We start from the raw sequence: 20,050 nt of genomic DNA on the forward strand, positions 1-20,050 counted from the left end.
AATTAATGCTCCTGTGCTGCGTGGGATCGGGCTGATGCTGGTCTCCAGCTGAGACTGCATCCTTGCTTAGTGTCCCTGCACCACCTCCCATCTCCTTCTTTCCTCTCATCTTTTCTCCTGAGAGCACTTCCTCAACATATCACAAGGACGAGAATCCCCCTCTAAGGCTGTTTCTGGGTATCCCAACCTAGGACAGACCTTTCCTCGGGCAAGTAAGTAACAATAGTATACTATGGATTGAAATCAATGTGTGATTTTTTTGTGATTGGCTACTGGTAGGAATGCACCCTTTCTAGGAATGTGCAGTACTGGGACCGGTCTCCAGACCTTTCAGTACATAGTGAGGGGTTATCCCATATTCACTCAGTTTCTCATTTAACAACGTTTATTGACCAACCATGATATGCAGAGAGTGTGGAGTAAGACCTGTTTCCTATGGTCAAGGAGTTTGTATTATAGTAAGGAAGACTTACATGTAACCACAAACTCTACTCCAAGATAGAATAAAATATGGACTACAACAAAGTCAAACACATACTTCTAGAGGGTAGAGAATGCTACATGGGGTGGTAGTATTTTGGTAGCTAGAGATGCAGGGAAGGGCGTTCCAGCAAAGGGAACAACATGTAAAAGGCACACACTCTTGGGATGCATGCAGTGTTCTCTGGCACTCCTCCTCCGGTAAATGTGCTTCTCTCGTTTCCATCCTCTATGTGTTGAGTGGATTTGAGGGGGGTTTAACTCCAAGAGGGCAATATTATTTCCCTCATTTGTGTATTTCTGGAAGGAAGCGGATTATAGCCCCAAATATGGATAACACAACCATTACGGCAGTCACCATGGGACCGCTAACGGTAAATGGCTGTAAGGATGACAAGACCCCTGCAGGCCTCTTTAGCCTTAAGTTGGCCCCATCTTTAGGCAGGAAAAGCCCAGTCCAGTGTGTACTATAAAGAACCTCCCTCCAGGTCATCACTACCTCTGAGCCCCAAACCTACCTCCCAGCCTACTGGCCACGCCCCCTCTGAGAGCAGACTCACTGCTGCATCCCACTTCACAGCCTGAGGCCCGAACCGTTTTGCTGCAGGGACAGGGCCTCTTTTATTCATTTTTCTATCTGTATGGGCACTAAGATTATGCTTTGCAATCCATGTTTGTAAAATGAAATTTGACCTACCTGCTTTGCCAGTCTCTTTCCAGAGAGAATGGATCCAAGCCAAGTGAGAAACATTTTTAAAGCAGAGGGACAGAATACCTGAGTCAACTGCAGGCCATGTGACTTCCCCCTAGAGATGCGAAAAAGCAACAGCAATTCACTTAGAGGGACACTCCTAGTGGGCTTCCTTCAGAGGGGTCTGTGTGCCTGACCTGACTAGCCACCTCTTGGTGGGTTTTTATGTGATCTTTCCTTGTATCTTTTTCTGCTTTGCTACTTTTTCCATGCCTTTCAATCACTTCCTGACTTGACTTTCCTCATTGTCTCAGACTCCCAATCATCTGTTTCTTTATTCCCCCCTCCCTTCTGACTTTCTTCCTGAGTTAACTATAATTAACTAGATCTACATCTACACATAAAATAAAGTTTACATTTTCTGTTCTTTTTTTTTTCTCTCTTTAAATTGAGGTGTAACTGACACAGAACATTATATTAGTTTCAGGTGTACAACATAATTTGATATTTGCATGTATTGCAAAATGATCACCACAGTAAGTCTAGTTAACGTCTGTTGCCAGACATAGTTAAAATGTTTTTCTTGTGAATTTTAAGATCTACTCTCTTAGTAACTTCCAAATATGCAGTACAGTATTAGTAACCATTGTCACTCATTTCTTTTTTTTTCTTAAACATCTTTATTAGAGTATAATTGCTTTACAATGGTGTGTTAGTTTCTGCTTTATAACAAAGTGAATCAGCTATACATATACATATATCCCCATATCTCCTCCCTCTTGCATGTCCCTCCCACCCTCCCTATCCCACCCCTCTAGGTGGTCACAAAGCACCGAGCTGATCTCCCTGTGCTATGTGGCTGCTTCCCACTAGCTATCTATTTTACAATTGGTAGTGTATATATGTCCATGCCACTCTCTCACTTCGTCCCAGCTTCCCCTTCCCCCTCCCCGCGTCCTCAAGTCCATTCTCTACGTCTGCGTCTTTATTCCTGTCCTATTCCTGTCCTAGGTTCTTCAGAACCTTTTTTTTTTTTTTAGATTCCATATATATGTGTTAGCATACTGTATTTGTTTTTCTCTTTCTGACTTACTTCACTCTGTATGACAGTCTCTAGGTCCATCCACCTCACTACAAAAAACTCAATTTTGTTTCTTTTTATGGCTGAGTAATATTCCATTGTATATATGTGCCACATCTTCTTTATCCATTCGTCTGTCGATGGACACAGGTTGCTTCCATGTCCTGGCTATTGTACATAGAGCTGCAATGAACATTGTGGTACATGACTTTTTTTTTTTTTTTACACAACAACAGATAAATAGGAATTTATTAAAACCATTGTCTCTAACAATATAAAAATTAAATATTAAGGCATCTTTTACTCCCATTTTGGTATATGCAGCAAAGAGAACGGTTTTAAATAGGAACCAGCACTTCTAGTCAAATGCTTTCTAATGCATTTGGCAGATTTGGGTTTTTTTCTTTTTTCTTTCTCCTATTCCACATACCATTGAAAGCTCTCATGATCAAACATCATAACCCAAACCAGGAGGAAAGTATAAACAGATATTCATTTATTTTTTATTTTTTATTTTTTTTAATATATATATAATTTTATTTATTTATTTATTTTTGGCTGTGTTGGGTCTTCGTTTCTGCACGAGGGCTTTCCCTAGCTGCGGCAAGCGGGGGCCACTCTTCATCACGGTGCGCGGGCCTCTCACTATCGCGGCCTCTCTTGTTGCGGAGCACAGGCTTCAGACGCGCAGGCTCAGTAGTTGTGGCTCACGGGCCCAGTTGCTCCGCGGCATGTGGGATCTTCCCAGACCAGGGCTCGAACCCGTGTCCCCTGCATTGGCAGGCAGATTCTCAACCACTGCGCCACCAGGGAAGCCCCCCAGATATTCATTTATTAAAAAGCAGTTCACCCTTGAAAAATAAAAAGGAACTACAAAGAATATTATGTATAAAGTTCGAATACTAGTGTTTAAATTTCTCTGAAGCAATTTACGCTTCAGTAATTAAGAGAAAGAAGGGATGAAGACGTAAAGACGAGAAGCCTATTAATATGGATCATGCTGTGAACTCACTGGTCACTCAGTCTTCTGCTCCATTGGGATGAGGATTTGAAAAGAGCTTCATACTCTTTTTAAAGGATGCTCTTCCTCCCTCGTCTCAAATTCCAAGTGCTATTCATCATCTTTAGAGCCAGTTTTGCTTAAATGCTTCACCACATCAACCCAGTTCCAACCTCGAGGAAGTTCTCCTTTGTGATCTGTTTTATCTGCCAGCTTACGTTTCTGGGCTTTTGAAAGTTGTTCTTTTTTGTCTTTTTCTTATTTGATGGGGCTGTGTTAGGAGTTTCCACTGAGATGATATTGCTTATGGACGTAGCAGAAGGAACAGGATGGTGATTCTCCATGAACTGCTCTTTATTTTCCTTGGCATATTCAAACAACGTGTAGGTCATGGCCGTCCCGAGATTGACTTCCACTGCTTCCTGTAACTTGGCTAATATGCTCTGTTTTACAGCTGACGATCTGCAATGCACAAGAAATACATTGATGGTGCTGTTAAAAAAGGCGTTCATAGATATGATTGGAGGTGTCTGGGGATAGGTTTCTGTCCAGGAAATCTCTATTAGGAAGGCTTTGGGATCACTGTTTTCACCTATCCTATATTGAAATGAAACCGGACTTAATTCCCGGAAACTTTCATCTCCTTCATAAATAGAACGCAATGCCTCCAGTTCCATCTCCTGGTCCTCGTTGGCACTCATCGCGCCGGTCACGGGGCGCCTCCCGGGCGGACGGCGTTCGCGACAATGAAAATAAAGCGAGGGCGGTGGCCCCAAGACCGGGGCGTCCCTCTTCCGCGCCGTGGGCTGGTGAGGCACACCCTCAGCACCACAGACGAGAGTCTCCCGGGTTCCCGGTCCCCGGGCAGCGCGAAGCCGATGGCGGAGGGCTGCAAGTGAGGAACCGGCAGCCTCCGCAACAGGCGAGCCAGCCACATGACTCTTTTTGAATTATGGTTTTCTCAGGGTATACGCCACGCCCAGTAGTGGAATTGCTGGGTGGTATGTTAGTTCTATTTTTAGTTTTTTAAGGAACCGCCATACTGTTCTCCATAGTGGCTGTATCAATTTACATTCCCACCAACAGTGCAAGAGGGTTCCCTTTTCTCCACACCCTCTCCAGCATTTGTTGTTTCTAGATTTTTTGATGATGGCCATTCTGACCGGTGTGGGATTATATCTCATTGTAGTTTTGATTTGCATTTCTCTAATGATTAGTGACGTTGAGCATCTTTTCATGTGTTTGTGGGCAATCTGTATATCTTCTTTGGAGAAATGTCTAGGTCTTCCGTCCATTTTTGGATTGGGTTGTTTGTTTTTTTGATATTGAGCTGCATGAGTTGCTTGTCAATTTTGGAGATTAATCCTTTGTCAGTTGCTTCATTTGCAAATATTCTCTCCCATTTTGAGGGTTGTCTTTTTGTCTTGTTTATGGTTTCCTTTGCTGTGCAAAAGCTTTTAAGTTTCATTAGGTCCCATTTGTTTATTTTTGTTTTTACTTCCATTTCTCTAGGAGGTGGGTCAAAAAGGATCTTGCTGTGATTTATGTCATGTCACTCTTATTTCTAAAGATATGAAAGTAGAATGTGTAGTGGGTAAACTGGCTGGGTGGCCTTGGTATCTACCCAGGACTTCAAAAGCCCCGCACGTCTTTGCCCCCCTCTTTCTCTCCCTCCCTCTCAGAGAAGTCTCTTCTTGCTAAACTGCCCTCCACGTGGGTTATGATCGCATCCCTAACCCTTGGCTCTCTTAACTATCCCACTTCCTCTGTCCCAGTTGCTCCACTCGGTCTCTGGGCACGCTCAGGTCTCCAGACACTGAAACCCTCTCCTCCTTTCCCCGACCTCACGCCCTTTACCACAACCATCACGGTGTTGCAACCCACCTTCTCGAAGAATCCTTTACACCTTGTGCCCCCATTTCCCTCCTTCCTGGGCAATCTCTAAGCCCTTCTCCTTACCCCCCAGCCCTTACCTTAGGAAATTACTAAGGCCCTGAGCCCCAAGCCCACCCAGCAGCCCGATCCAGTGAACTATTTTCAGCCCTTAACCTCAGAAACGCTCATGTAACATTTCCCACGTTTACCACAGGTTCCCCCCATCAGACTCCTCCCTTCCCTGGCTCCCCCCCACTACTTGCTGAAGGTGGGCCTTCCTAAGGAAGAACTTCCAGATTTCCTACCCTTCCCTCACCAGCTCCAAGACCTCACCTGCCCAAGGCTCTTGGCACTGTTTCAGGCTTTTGAGGTCTGAAGAGAGACATTTTTATGCCAAAATGTAACCTGTTGTAAGGGGTGTGTAGCCTTTTGTAAGGTGCCTGCATAAACCTGCTTTTCACTGTTTAGCAAACAGGGCCACCTGCGTCTTGTTTTCCCTGAGACTTGGTTTGGCTGGCAGGATTCAGCTGGGGAACGCCTGTGCAGGCTCAGAGAAGGGTTCAACAGTGCGGGGGGAGGGAGGGTAACTGGTTATCCATTCACCTCCCTCCTACCAAGGGCAGCAGAGAAGTGGCCCCTGCCTGGGTGTCCCTGACACAACGTGTTTCGAGGCCCTCCCTGCCCCAGCAAGCTACCAAGAGAGCCAGAAAGCCACCAGAGCTGCAATCAGGTATTTGTAACGCTCTTAGTTTCTGGGATTCTGTTCAAAAACAAGCACTTAGAAGAACTTGGAGAAAATTATGACTCTAGCCATGTCTACATAAGTGTCCTCTAAAGAAGAATTTGTAGACTTTGGGGCAAGCCATAACACCTCAACATTAACTTTTCTTCCATTATTATTATTATTATTGAAAGTTGGTGGGAAATGTAGAAAAGTCATAGAAGTTGAAAGTACAATGAAACTCTATATGCCCTTCGTCTTTTCAACATGTATTAACATCTGCCAGATTTGTTTCATCTCTCTGTGTGTATTTGTGCACATATTTTTGTTCTTATTGAACCATTTGAAATAAGTTGCAGACATCATGACATTTCAATCCTAAATACTTCAGCATGCATCTCCTAAGAGTAAGGACATGCTTCTACCCAACCAAAATAACATTATCACACCTGAGACTATCAACAATCGTTCTGTAATATTACCTAACAGCCAGACCATATTCAAAATTTCCCAGTCATCTTAAAAATCTTTTATAGGTGTGTTTTCACCAAATCAGGATCCAGTTGGGATTCACACAGTGCATTTGGTTATTATTTCTCTTTAGTCTATTAGACTTTTTTAACTGAAGTAAAATTAACATTCATTTTAATGCATCCATTTTAAATGTAGTTTCAGTTTAATATACATGTGTGTATATACATATATATATATATATATGTACTCTTATAACAACTGCCACAATCAAAATATAGAAAATGTTCCCTCATGCCACCTTTGCAACCAATCACCCCTTCAACCCCTGCCCCAGGCAACCACTGGTCTGATTTTTATCACTATGGATAGCTATGTCTGGTCAAGAACTTCATAAATCCAAGAATACAGTTTATTTCTTTTGTGTCTGGTTTCTTTTGATCAACATATTTTTTTTAATAAATGTATTTATTTTATTTATTCATTTTTGGCTGTGTTGGGTCTTCGCTGCTGTGCACAGGCCCTCTCCAGTTGCGTCGATCGGGGGCCACTCTTCACTGTGGTGTGTGGTTCTCTCACTGCGGTGGCCTCTCCTGTTGCAGAGCACGGGCTCCAGGCACGCGGGCCTCAGTAGTTGTGGCATGTGCACTCAGTAGTTGTGGCACGTGCACTCAGTAGTTGTGGCACGTGCACTCAGTAGTTGTGGCTCGTGGGCTCCAGAGCGCAGGCTCAGCAGCTGTGGCACACCTGCCCAGTTTGCTCCACGGCATGTAGGATCCTCCTGGACCAGGGCCCGAACCCGTTTCCCCCACACTGGCAGGCAGACTCCCAACCACTGTGCCACCAGGGAAGCCCTGATCAGCATTTTTTTTTTTTTTTTAAACATCTTTATTGGAGTATAATTGCTTTAAAATGGTCTGTTAGTTTCTGCTTTATAACAAAGTGAATCAGCTATACATATACATATATCCCCATATCTCTTCCCTCTTGCGTCTCCCTCCCACTCTCCCTATCCCACCCCTCTAGGTGGTCACAAAGCACCGAGCTGATTTCCCTGTGCTATGCAGCTGCTTCCCACTAGCTATCTATTTTACATTTGGTAGTGTAAATAAGTCCATGCCACTCTCTCACTTCATCCTAGCTTACTCTTCCCCCTCCCTGTGTCCTCAAGTCCATTCTCTATGTCTGCAACTTTATTCCTGTCCTGCACCTAGGTTCTTCAGAACCACTTTTTTTTCTTTTTTTTTTTTAGATTCCATATATATGTGTTAGCATACAGTATTTGTTTTTCTCTTTCTGACTTACTTCACTCTGTATGACAGACTCTAACTCCATCCACCTCACTACATATAACTCCATTTCGTTTCTTTTTATGGCTGAGTAATATTCCATTGTATATATGTGCCACACCTTCTTTATCCATTCATCTGTTGATGGACACTTAGGTTGCTTCCATGTCCTGGCTATTGTAAATAGAGCTGCAATGAACATTGTGGTATATGACTCTTTTTGAACTATGGTTTTCTTAAGGTATATGCCCAGTAGTGGGATTGCTGGGTGGTATGTTAGTTCTATTTTTAGTTTTGTAAGGAACCTCCATATTGTTCTCCATAGTGGCTATATCAATTTACATTCCCACCAACAGTGCAAGAGGGTTCCCTTTTCTCCACACCCTCTCCAGCATTTGTTGTTTGTAGATTTTTTGATGATGGCCATTCTGACTGGTGTGAGGTGATACCTCATTGTGGTTTTGATTTGCATTCCTCTAATGATTAGTGACGTTGAGCATTCTTTCACGTGTTTGTTGGCAATCTGTATATCTTCTTTGGAGAAATGTCTATTTAGGTCTTCTACCCATTTTTGGTTTGGGTTGTTTGTTTTTTTGATATTGAGCTGCATGAGCTGCTTGTCAATTTTGGAGATTAATCCTTTGTCAACCTTTCTGAGGGTTGTCTTTTCGTCTTGTTTATGGTTTCCTTTGCTGTGCAAGAGCTTTTACGTTTCATTAGGTCCCATTTGTTTATTTTTGTTTTTATTTCCATTTCTCTAGGAGGTGGGTCAAAAAAGATCTTGCTGTGATTTGTCAAAGAGTGTTCTGCCTATGTTTTCCTCTAAGAGTTTTATAGTGTCTGGTCTTACAATTAGGTCTTTAATCCATTTTGAGTTTCTTTTTGTGTATGGTGTTAGGGAGTGTTCTAATTTCATTCTTTTACATTTAGCTGTCCAGTTTTCACAGCACCACTTATTGAAGAGGCTGTCTTTTCTCCACTGTATATTCTTGCCTCCTTTATCAAAAATAAGGTGACCATATGTGCGTGGGTTTATCTCTGGGCTTTCTATCCTGTTCCATTGATATATATTTCTGTTTTTGTGCCAGTACCATACTGTCTTGATTACTGTCGCTTTGTAGTATAGTCTGAAGTCTGGGAGCCTGATTCCTCCAGCTCCGTTTTTCTTTCTCAAGATTGCTTTGGCTATTCGGGGTCTTTTGTGTTTCCATACAAATTGTGAAATTTTTTGTTCTAGTTCTGTGAAAAATGCCATTGGTAGTTTGATAGGGATTGCACTGAATCTGTAGATTGCTTTGGGTCATATAGTCATTTTCACAATGTTGATTCTTCCAATCCAAGAACATGGTATATCTCTCCATCTGTTTGTATCATCTTTAATTTCTTTCATCAGTGTCTTATAGTTTTCTGCATACAGGTCTTTTGTCTCATTAGGTAGGTTTATTCCTAGGTATTTTATTCTTTTTGTTGCAATGGTAAATGGGAGTGTTTCCTTAATTCCTCTTTCAGATTTTACATCATTAGTGTATAGGAATGCAAGAGATTTCTGTGCATTAATTTTGTATCCTGCTACTTTACCAAATTCATTGATTAGCTCTAGTAGTTTTCTGGTAGAGTCTTTAGGATTCTCTATGTATAGTATCATGTCATCTTCAGTGACAGCTTTACTTCTTCTTTTCTGATTTGGATTCCTTTTATTTCTTTTTCTTCCCTGATTGCTGTGGCTAAAACTTCCAAAACTATGTTGAATAATAGTGGTGAGAGTGGGCAACCTTGTCTTGTTCCTGATCTTAGTGGAAATGGTTTCAGTTTTTCACCATTGAGAATGATGTTGGCTGTGGGTTTGTCGTATATGGCCTTTATTATGTTGAGGTAAGTTCCCTCTATGCCCACTTTCTGGAGAGTTTTTATCGTAAATGGGTGTTGAATTTTGTCAAAAGCTTTTTCTGCATCTAGTGAGATGATCATATGGTTTTTATTCTTCAATTTGTTAATATGGTGTATCACATTGATTGCTTTGCATATATTGAAGAATCTTTGCATTCCTGGGATAAACCCCAGTTGATCATGGTATATGATCCTTTTAATGTGCTGTTCGATTCTGTTTGCTAGTATTTTGTTGAGGATTTTTGCATCTATGTTCATCAGTGATATTGGCCTGTAGTTTTCTTTCTTTGTGAACATCTTTGTCTGGTTTTGGTATCAGGGTGATGGTGGCCTCGTAGAATGAGTTTGGGAATATCGCTCCCTCTGCTATATTTTGGAAGAGTTTGAGAACGATAGGTGTTCGCTCTTCTCTAAATGTTTGATAGAATTTGCCTGGGAGGCCATCTGGTCCTGGGCTTTTGTTTGTTGGAAAATTTTTAATCACAGTCTCAGTTTCAGTGCTTGTGATTGGTCTGTTTACATTTTCTATTTCCTCTTGGTTCAGTCTCGGAAGATTGTGCTTTTCTAAGAATTGGTCCTTTTCTTCCAGGTTGTCCATTTTATTGGCATAGAGTTGCTTGTAGTAATCTGTCATAATCCTTTGTATTTCTGCAGTGTCAGTTGTTACTTTTCCTTTTTCATTTCTAACTCTATTGATTTGAGTCTTCTCCCTTTTCTTCATGATGAGTCTGGCTAATGGATTATCAATTTTGTTTATCTTCTCAAAGAACCAGCTTTTAGTTTTATTGATCTTTGCTATTGTTTCCTTCATTTCTTTTTCATTTATTTCTGATCTGATCTTTATGATTTCTTTCCTTCTCCTAACTTGGGGTTTTTTTTGTTCTTCTTTCTCTAATTGCTTTAGGTGTAAGGCTAGGTTGTTTATTTGAGATGTTTCTTGTTACTTGAGGTAGGATTGTATTGCTATAAACTTCCCTCTTAGAACTGCTTTTACTGCATCCCATAGGTTTTGGGTCGTTGCGTTTTCATTGTCATTTGTTTCTAGGTATTTTTTGATTTCCTCTTTGATTTCTTCAGTGATCTCTTGATTATTAAGTAGTGTATTGTTTAGCCTCCATGTATTTGTATTTTTCACAGATGTTTTTCCTGTAATTGATGTCTAGTCTCATAGCATTGTGGTTGGAAAAGATACTTGATATGATTTCAATTTTCTTAAATTTACCAAGGCTTGATTTGTGACCCAAGATATGATCTATCCTGGAGAACATTCCATGAGCACTTGAGAAGAAAGTGCATTCTGTTGGTTTTGGATGGAATGTCCTATAAATATCAATTAAGTCCATCTTGTTTAATGTATCATTTAAAGCTTGTGTTTCCTTATTTATTTTCATTTTGGATGATCTGTCCATTGATGAAAGTGGGATGTTAAAGTCCCCCACTATTATTGTGCTTCTGTCGTTTACCCCTTATGGCTGTCAGCATTTGCCTTATGTATTGAGGTGCTCCTATGTTGGGTGCATAAATATTTACAATTGTTATATCTTCTTCTTGGATTGATCCCTTGATCATTACGTAGTGTCCTTCTTTGTCTCTTGTAATAGTCTTTATTTTAAAGTCTATTTTGTTTGATATGAGAATTGCTACTCCAGCTTTCTTTTCATTTCCATTTGCATGGAATATATTTTTCCATCCCCTCACTTTCAGTCTGTATGTGTCCCTAGGTCTGAAGTGGGTCTCTTGTAGACAGCATATATATGGGTCTTGTTTTTGTATCCATTCAGCCAGTCTATGTCTTTTGGTGGGAGCATTTAATCCATTTACATTTAAGGTAATTATCAATATGTATGTTCCTATTACCATTTTCTTAATTGTTTTGGGTTTGTTATTGTAGGTCTTTTCCTTCTCTTGTGTTTCCTGCCTAGAGGAGTTCCTTTAGCATTTGTTGTACAGCTGGTTTGGTGGTGCAGAATTCTCTTAGCTTTTGCTTGTCTGTAAAGATTTTAATTTCTCTGTCGAATCTGAATGAGATCCTTGCTGGGTAGAGTAATCTTGGTTGTAGGTTCTTCCCTTTCATCACTTTAAATATGTCCTGCCACTCCCTTCTGGCATGCAGAGTTTCTGCCGAAAGATCAGCTGTTAACCTTATGGGGATTCCCTTGTATGTTATTTGTTGTTTTTCCCTTGCTGCTTTTAATATATTTTCTTTGTATTTAATTTTTGATAGCTTGATTAATATGTGTCTTGGTGTGTTTCTCCTTGGATTTATCCTGTATGGGACTCTCTGCACTTCCTGGACTTGATTAACTATTTCCTTTCCCATATTAAGGAAGTTTCCAACTATAATCTCTTCAAATATTTTCTCAGTACCTTTCTTTTTCTCTTCTTCTTCTGGGACCCCTATAATTTGAATGTTGGTGTGTTTAATGTTGTCCCAGAGGTCTCTGAGACTGTCCTCAATTCTTTTCATTCTTTTTTCTTATTGTGCTCTGCAGTAGTTATTTCCACTATTTTATCTTCCAGGTCACTTATCCGTTCTTCTGCCTCAGTTATTCTGCTATTGATTCCTTCCAGAGAATTTTTAATTTCATTTACTGTGTTGTTCATCATTGCTTGTTTGCTCTTTAGTTCTTCTAGGTCCTGTTAAATGTTTCTTGTATTTTCTCCATTCTATTTCCAAGATTTTGGATCATCTTTACTATCATTACTCTGAATTCTTTTTCAGGTAGACTGCTTACTTCCTCTTCATTTGCTTTGTCTGGTGGGTTTGTACCTTGCTCCTTCATCTCCTGTGTGTTTCTCTGTCTTCTCATTTTGCTTAACTTCCTGTGTTTGGGTTCTCCTTTTCACAGGCTGTAGGTTCGTAGTTCCTGTTGTTTTTGACGTCTGCCCCCAGTGGCTAAGGTTGGTTCAGTGGGTTGTGTAGGCTTCCTGGTGGAGGGGACTAGTGCCTGTGTTCTGGTGGATGAGGCTGGATCTTGTCTTTCTGGTGGGCAAGTCTGTGTCCGGTGGTGTGTTTTGGGGTGTCTGTGACCTTATGATGATTTTAGGCAGCCTCTCTGCTAATGGGTGGGGTTGTGTTCCTGTCTTGCTAGTTGTTTGGCATAGGGTGTCCAGCACTGTAGCTTGCTGGTCGTTGAGTGGAGCTGGGTCTTAGTGTTGAGATGGAGATCTCTGGGAGAACTTTTGCCTTTTGATATTACACGGAGCTGGGAGGTCTCTGGTCGACCAGTGTCCTGAACTCGGCTCTCCCTCCTCAGAGGCACAGACCTGACATCCAGCTGGAGCACCAAGACCCTGTCAGCTACACGGCTCAGAAGAAAAGGGAGAAAAAAAGAAGAAAGAAAGAAAAAAAATTTTTAAAGTTATTAAATAAAAATAATTATTTTCAAAAATTAATAAGTAATAAAAAAAGAAAGAAAGAAGAGAGCAACCAAAGAACAAATCCACCAATGATAACAAGCGCTAAAAAGTATACTAAAAAAAAAAAACAAAAAAGGAAAGACAGAACACTAGGACAAATGGTAAAAGCAAAGGTATACAGACAAAATCACACACAGAAGCATACACATACACACTCACAAAAAGAGAAAAAGGAAAAAAAATATATCGTTGCTCCCAAAGTCCACCGCCTCAATTTGGGATGATTCGTTGTCTATTCAGGTATTCCACAGATGCAGGGTACATGAAGTTGATTGTGGAGATTTAATCCGCTGCTCCTGAGGCTGCTGGGAGAAATTTCCCTTTCTCTTCTTTGTTCGCACAGCTCCCGGGGTTCAGCTTTGGATTTGGACCCTCCTCTGCGTGTAGGTCGCCTGAGGGCGTCTGTTCTTCACTCAGACAGGATGGGGTTAAAGGAGCAGCTGATTCGGGGGCTCTGGCTCACTCAGGCCAGGGGGAGAGGGAGGGGTATGGAATGCGGGGTGAGCCTGTGGCAGCAGAAGCCTGCGTGACGTTGCACCAGCCTGAGGAGCGCCGTGTGTTCTCCCGGGGAAGTTGTCCCTGGATCACGGGACACTGGCAGTGGAGGGCTGCACAGGCTCCCAGGAGGGGAGGTGTGGAGAGTGACCTGTGCTTGCACACAGGCTTCTTGATGGTTGCAGCAGCAGCCTTAGCGTCTCATGCCCGTCTCTGGGGTCCGTGCTGATAGCCGTGGCTCGTGCCCGTCTCTGGAGCTCCTTTAAGCGGTGCTCTGAATCCCCTCTCCTCGCACCCCCCGAAACAATGGTCTCTTGCCTCTTCGGCAGGTCCAGACTTTTTCCTGGACTCCCTCCCGGCTAGCCGTGGTGCTCTAGCCCCCTTTAGGCTGTGTTCACGCAGCCAACCCCAGTACTCTCCCTGGGATCTGACCTCCAAAGCCCGAGCCTCAGCTCCCAGCTCCCGCCCGCCCCGGCAGATGAGCAGACAAGTCTCTTGGGCTGGTGAGTGCTGGTAGGCACTGATCCTCTGTGCGGGAATCTCTCCGCTTTGCCCTCCGTACCCCTGTGGCTGAGCTCTCCTCCATGACTCCAAAGCTTCCCCCCCTGCCACCCCTGTCTCCGCCAGCGAAGGGGCTTCCTAGTGTGTGGAAACCTTTCCTCCTTCACAGCTCCCTCCCACTAGTGCAGGTCCCATCCCTATTCTTTTGTCTCTGTTTTTTCTTTTTTCTTTTGCCCTACCCAGGTACGTGGGGAGTTTCTTGCCTTTTGGGAGGTCTGAGGTCTTCTGCCAGTGTTCAGTAGGTGTTCTGTAGGAGTTGTTCCACACATAGATGTATTTCTGATGTATTTGTGGGAAGGAAGGTGATCTCCACGTCTTACTCTTCCGCCATCTTGAAGGTCTCCCCCTGATCAGCATATTTTTGATATTCATTTGTCTTGTTGCATATATGAGTAGTTAGTTCCTTTTTATTGATGAGTAATATTCCATTGTATGAATATACCAGTTTGTTTATCCATTCACCCACTGATGAACTGGATTGTTTCCAGTTTTAAGCTATTGTGATTCAAGCTACTATGAACATTCATATACAACTCTTTTTGTGGACATATGTTTTCATTTCTGTTGAGTAAAAATCTAGATGTAAAATTGCTGGGTCATACAGTATGTATATGTTTAACTTTATAAGAAACTGCCAAACTGTTTTCCAAAGTGTTTATAACATTTTACATTCTTACGAGGAATATATGAATAGTTTCTCCATATCCTCACCAGTGCTTAATATTATCAATCTTTTTACTTTTTTCCATTTTACAGGTTGTGTAGTGACAGTAAAAATGGTGTTTACTGGGTGTATCTCAGTGTGATTTTAATTTGCATGTCCCTCATAACTAGAGATGTTGTACATCTTTTCATGTGCTTATTGCTTATATATATATATATACTTTTTGTGATGTGTCTGTTCAAATATTTGCCCTTTAAAAAATTGGGTTATCTTTGTATTATTGACTTGCACTTTTGAGGCCTCTGCCAGGTTTATGTATTACAAATATTTTCTTCTAGTCAGTGACTTGACTTTTCATTTTTTGATGGTCTTTTGCAGAGCAGAAGTTTTAAATTTTGGTGAAATCCAGTTTATCAGTATTTTCTTTTAAGATTGGTGCTTTTTTGTATCCTAACAAATCTTTGCCTATCCCAAGGTTGTTCTGTGTTTTATTCTAGAAGTTTTATAGTTTTAGCTTTTATATGTAGGCCTAGAATCCATTTAGAGTTAATTTTTATATGTAGTGTGAGGTAGGGGTTAAGTATTTTTTATACATATATTCAGTTGTTCTAGCACCATTTGTTGAAAAGACTGTTTTTTTTCCCATTCTCTTACCTTGACACCTTTGCAAAAAAAAAAAAAAAAATCAATTGACCGTGTATATACAGGTCTACTTCTAGATTCTATGCTAGTCCATTGTCTATCCTATGTCAATATCACAGTGTCTTGATTACTATAGCTTTATAGTAGGTCTTGAATTCAGTGTGTAAGTCTTTCAGATTTGTTCTTCTTTTCTGAAATTATTTTGAGTCTTCTGGTCCTTTACATTTTCATATAAATTTTATAATAAACTTCCCATTTTCTATTTTTAAAAATGCTTGTTGAGATTTTGATTGCGATTGTATTGAATCTGTTAATCTGTTGGGGAGAACTGACGTATTTTAACAATACTGATTCTTCCAATCCATCAACATGGTAAATCTGTCCATTCATTTGGAGATAATTTAATTTCATGGAGATTGTTTAATTTTGTTCAACAATCTATTGTAGTTTTCAGTACACAGTCATATATCTATACATAAGTTTATTTGAAAACAATTTTTTGATACTATAAATAGTATTTCATTTTCCAGTTGTTTGTGCTGAATATGGGTATACTTTTGATTTCTGTATATTGACCTTGTGTTCTGCATACTTGCTAGATTCACTTTTTGGTTTTACTACCTTTTTTGTGGAATCCTTAGGATTTTCTATGGTCACAATCATGTTTTACTTCTTCAATATTTACCCTTTTTTTTTTCTTGCCTTTTTGCACTAGCTAGGACCACAGCAAAATGTTGAATGGACATGGTAAAAGAAAACTTCCTTCCTTGTCTCTGATGTTAGGGGGAAATAGTCTTTTACCAAAATATATGATGCTAGCTAAAGGTTAATAGGAGAAAGCATTTTACAAATTTCAAAACCCATTCATGACTAAAACTCTCAGTAAAGTTGGAATCAAAAGTCAAAGGCATCTATGTGGTCTTCCTTTAAAGATTGTTGAGTTTTGTTTTCACAGGCAATTAATTTATATGTGGATTGACTTGATTCTTTGAAGACTTATTTTTAAGCTTTGTTGAGGCAGCTTAGCTAGAGTAGGTTTGCCCTAATCCTGAGGTGTGGCCTTTCTGGTAGTCTACTCCTAAAACCCTCCATGCTCAGTGAGGTCTTTCCATTCTGGTTGGTCAAAACTCTAGCATCTCCCAACTCCGTGGGCTCCAGGAGTCGTTATGTTTACAGCTCCCTGGTAGCCTTTCTTTCTGGATAGTTTTTTTTTAACACAACTTGTGGTGTCTCCCGTACACATGCACAACCTAGTATTTAGCCAAAGACTCAAAGAGAACCCCAGGGCCTAGAATTCCTTCTCTGTGTAGTTTTTTCCTCTAAAATGTTCTACCCTGCAAATTCCAGCTGCCTCAGCCTCCCTCCCCCCCACCCCCCGTTCAGTGTCTGTCTTGTCAGCTCAGTGAGAATGCTGTATACTGTTTGCATCCCCCTCCCTGGGTTGGGAATCCAGCAAATGCCTCTGGTAGAAAACCTAGATGATTGTAGGGCTCACCTTGTTTGTTTCCTTTCACTCTGTGCTGCCATTTACTTCATGTCTAAAAACAATTATTTCATATATCCAGTGTTCTAATTGTGTATGGCAGAATGGCTAGCCAGTTCTACTTATTCTGTCATCAGTGGAAGCAGAGGAGTCATTGGTCTCATTTAATTTAGAACAGGGGTCTAAACTTTTTCTGAAGGGCAAGATAGAAAATATTTCAGATTGCTGGGCCACACTGTTTCTGCTGCAATCACTCAACTGTGACACTGTAGCACAAAAACAGCCATAGATAATCCATAAGCTAATAAGCGTGACTATGTTCCAATAAAATTATATTTCCAAAAATAGGCAACTGACCTGTTGGTCATAGTTTGGCAACCTTTGATCTAGAACAGTGCTTCTGCCCCTTTCCCCCCCCATGACATAGACTTTTTCAAGAGTCCAAGCCAGTCATCTTATTGAATTCCCCAAATTCTAGATTCATCTAGTTATTTTCTCAAGGTATTGTGTAATGCATTCCTTCATCCTCTATATTTTCTATAAATTGTTAATTAGGTCAAGAGTCTTCATGAGAGTCAGGTTAAATATTTTGGGGCAAGAATGATTTCATAGGTAATGTTGGGAATATTAACTTTTGAAAAAGGATCATCTAAGTTGATACAACTGCACTTCAATCATTGATGAATTCCTTCACTCACCCATCCATCATCCATCAATCCTCCATCCATCAAGGAGGTTCTACAATGCGCTAACCCTCTGCCATGTGTGATGCTGAGTGCTCTGAGGGATACAGTGATGTGGTCCAGTCTTCCCTCAATGATTAGGTGACAGAAAAGTACAGTGCTAGAAAAGCCAGTGCCTCACTCTGTCTTTCTGGGTCAGAGCCAAAGGGCTCACTTCACCTGAAATAGTTGTAAAAATACAGATTTACCAACCCCTAAGACCCGGTGAAATAGAATCTCTCGGCAAGGTCCAGAAATCTGCATGTTAATCAATTCCATTGTTAAAAGAGGTCAAAGGAAAGCAGGTTGTGATGAAAGTTAATTCCTAAGGGGAGAAGCCATCCACCTGGGAGGAGGCTGCATTTTCCTCTGATTTACCAGAAAGGTAGACATACCGGAGAGCCCAGGGGTCTGGCAGTCCTTCAGTTACAAGAGAAAAAGCATCCAAGCCTTGGGGACTATGATGATTTTAAAATATGCCACAAATTCTATGGGGTGTCTCCCTTCAAAAGGTAAAAATTAATTCCTCTCCCCTTGAGAGTGAGCCAGACTTAATGACTCGCTTCTAACAAATAGGTTATGGTGGAAATGATAATGTATGACTTCAAGACTAAATTCTGAAAAGCACTGCAGCTTCCTCCTTGCTTTCCCTTAAACCTCTTGCTCCAAGGGAAGCCAGCCATCATGTTGTGAAGACACTCCAGAAGCCCTATGGCTGTCCCCAAGGAGAGCAACTGAGCCAGCATCAACTTGCCAGCCCTGTGAGGGACCATCCCAGAAGTGGGCTGTCCAGCCCCCAAGTCAATTCAGAGGACTGTGGCCCTGGCTAACATTTTGACCACATCCTCCTAAGAGACTATAATCCAGAACAACACAGCTGAGCTGCTCCTAAATTTCTGACCCACAGAAACATGTGAGATAATATATGTTTGTTCATTTGGGGATAGTTTCTTATGCAGCAATAGGTAATTAATAATATAGAGACATCACACATAGTTTTAGAACTACTGCTGGGATGGTGCCGGTGAGCCCCATCTGCCATTCCATTTGAGGCAGCCAGCTTGAGAACATCACCACGTGGGGCCCTGCATGCTTTCCTGTTGGACACATGTATATTCTCAACTGGCTGCTGACCTCACAGTGAAACTCCCAGGCAGAATCCTATACCCGGCCTCCAAAGAATCAGGAGTTGGAGCATCCACCCCGTGGGTGAACTGTGTTTGGAGATGATGCCATTGCCCCTTCCTTACCCACAGAGTATTCTTTTGAGACTTCTGTTTGAATGGAAGGCAGCTGGGCAGCCCCACTCCTGACTGGGGAACAGCTTTTCTCAATGTAGAGCCAACAGAACATGTGGGTATCAAAACTGCCATCTTTGTTGCATTAACACCATGTTCTAACAAAACCAGTTGACTGGCCATGATTCTGAAAAATAATGAAACATTGCTTTGGTGCCAAAGTTCTCTAGTCAATTTGATAGGACCTATGAAGAAAGGTTAAATTTTAAGGGATCACCAACATTTTTTGGTTTAGAGTGAGTTTTGGGGTGAGGGAGCAAGGGGCAGTATTGCAATGTTTCCTTGTTGGTTTGATTTTGTGTTTCATTGGGTTGGCCAGAAGGTTTGTGGTTTTTTTCCCGTAAGATGGCTCTAGTAGCAATTAGTTGTCTTTAACTTCATTTAAAACAATTTTGTTAGATTGTATGTGACAGCTGTCATATAAGCGTGCATTTAAAAAACGACTTATCAAATTTGGTGAATTTTTGTGTAGCATTTTAATAGTGAAGATGGAAGGAAAAAAGCAACATTTTTGGCATATTATGCATTATTATTTCAAGAAAGGTAAAAATGCAACTGAAATGCAAAAAAAGAGTTGTGCAGTGTATGGAAAAGGTGCTGTGAGTGATTGAACGTGTCAAAAGTGGTTTACGAAGTTTCATGCTGGAGAATTCTTGCTGGACAATGCTCCACGGTCAGGTGGACCAGTTGGAGTCGATAACGATCAAATCGAGACATTAATTGAGAACAAGCAACGTTATACCATGCGGGATATAGCCGACATACTCAAAATACCCAAATCAAGCGTTGAAATTCATTTGCTCCATCTTGGTTATGTTAATCGCTTTGATGTTTGGGATCCACATAAGTTAAGTGAAAAAAACCTTCTTGACCGTATTTCTGCATACAATTCTCTACTTAAACATAATTAAAACGTTCCATTTTTAAAGCAAATTGTGACAGGCGATGAAAAGTGGATGCTGTACAATAATGTGGAATGGAAGAGATAGTGGGGCAAGCGAAATGAATCACCAAAAGCCACACCAAAAGCCGGTCTTCATACAAAGAAGATGATGTGTATATGGTGGGATTGGAAGGGAGTCCTCTATTATGAGCTCCTTCCGGAAAACCAAACGATTAATTCCAACAAGTACTGCTCCCAATTAGACTAACTGAAAGCAGCACTCGACGAGAAGCGTCCAGAATTAGTCAACAGAAAACGCATAATCTTCCATCAGGATAACGCAAGATCGCATGTTTCTTTGATGACCAGGCAAAAACTGTTACAGCT

General features: G+C 41.1%; 1 protein-coding gene and 1 pseudogene across 2 annotated transcripts in view; one reads left to right on the forward strand and one right to left on the reverse strand.

The window, feature by feature from the left end:
* LOC309658579 (uncharacterized protein) overlaps positions 1 to 20,050 on the forward strand; it is a 98,915-nt gene that overhangs the window by 3,683 nt on the left and 75,182 nt on the right. The gene's annotated exons all lie outside the window — the stretch shown is intronic.
* LOC309658564 (RWD domain-containing protein 4 pseudogene) lies at positions 3,079 to 5,851 on the reverse strand (annotated as a pseudogene). Its single transcript has one exon. The product of its transcript is annotated as an RWD domain-containing protein 4 pseudogene (transcript).

This window comes from Balaenoptera physalus (assembly GCF_965194825.1).
Source record: "Balaenoptera physalus genome assembly, chromosome: 3".
NCBI classification, from domain to species: Eukaryota; Metazoa; Chordata; class Mammalia; order Artiodactyla; family Balaenopteridae; genus Balaenoptera; species Balaenoptera physalus.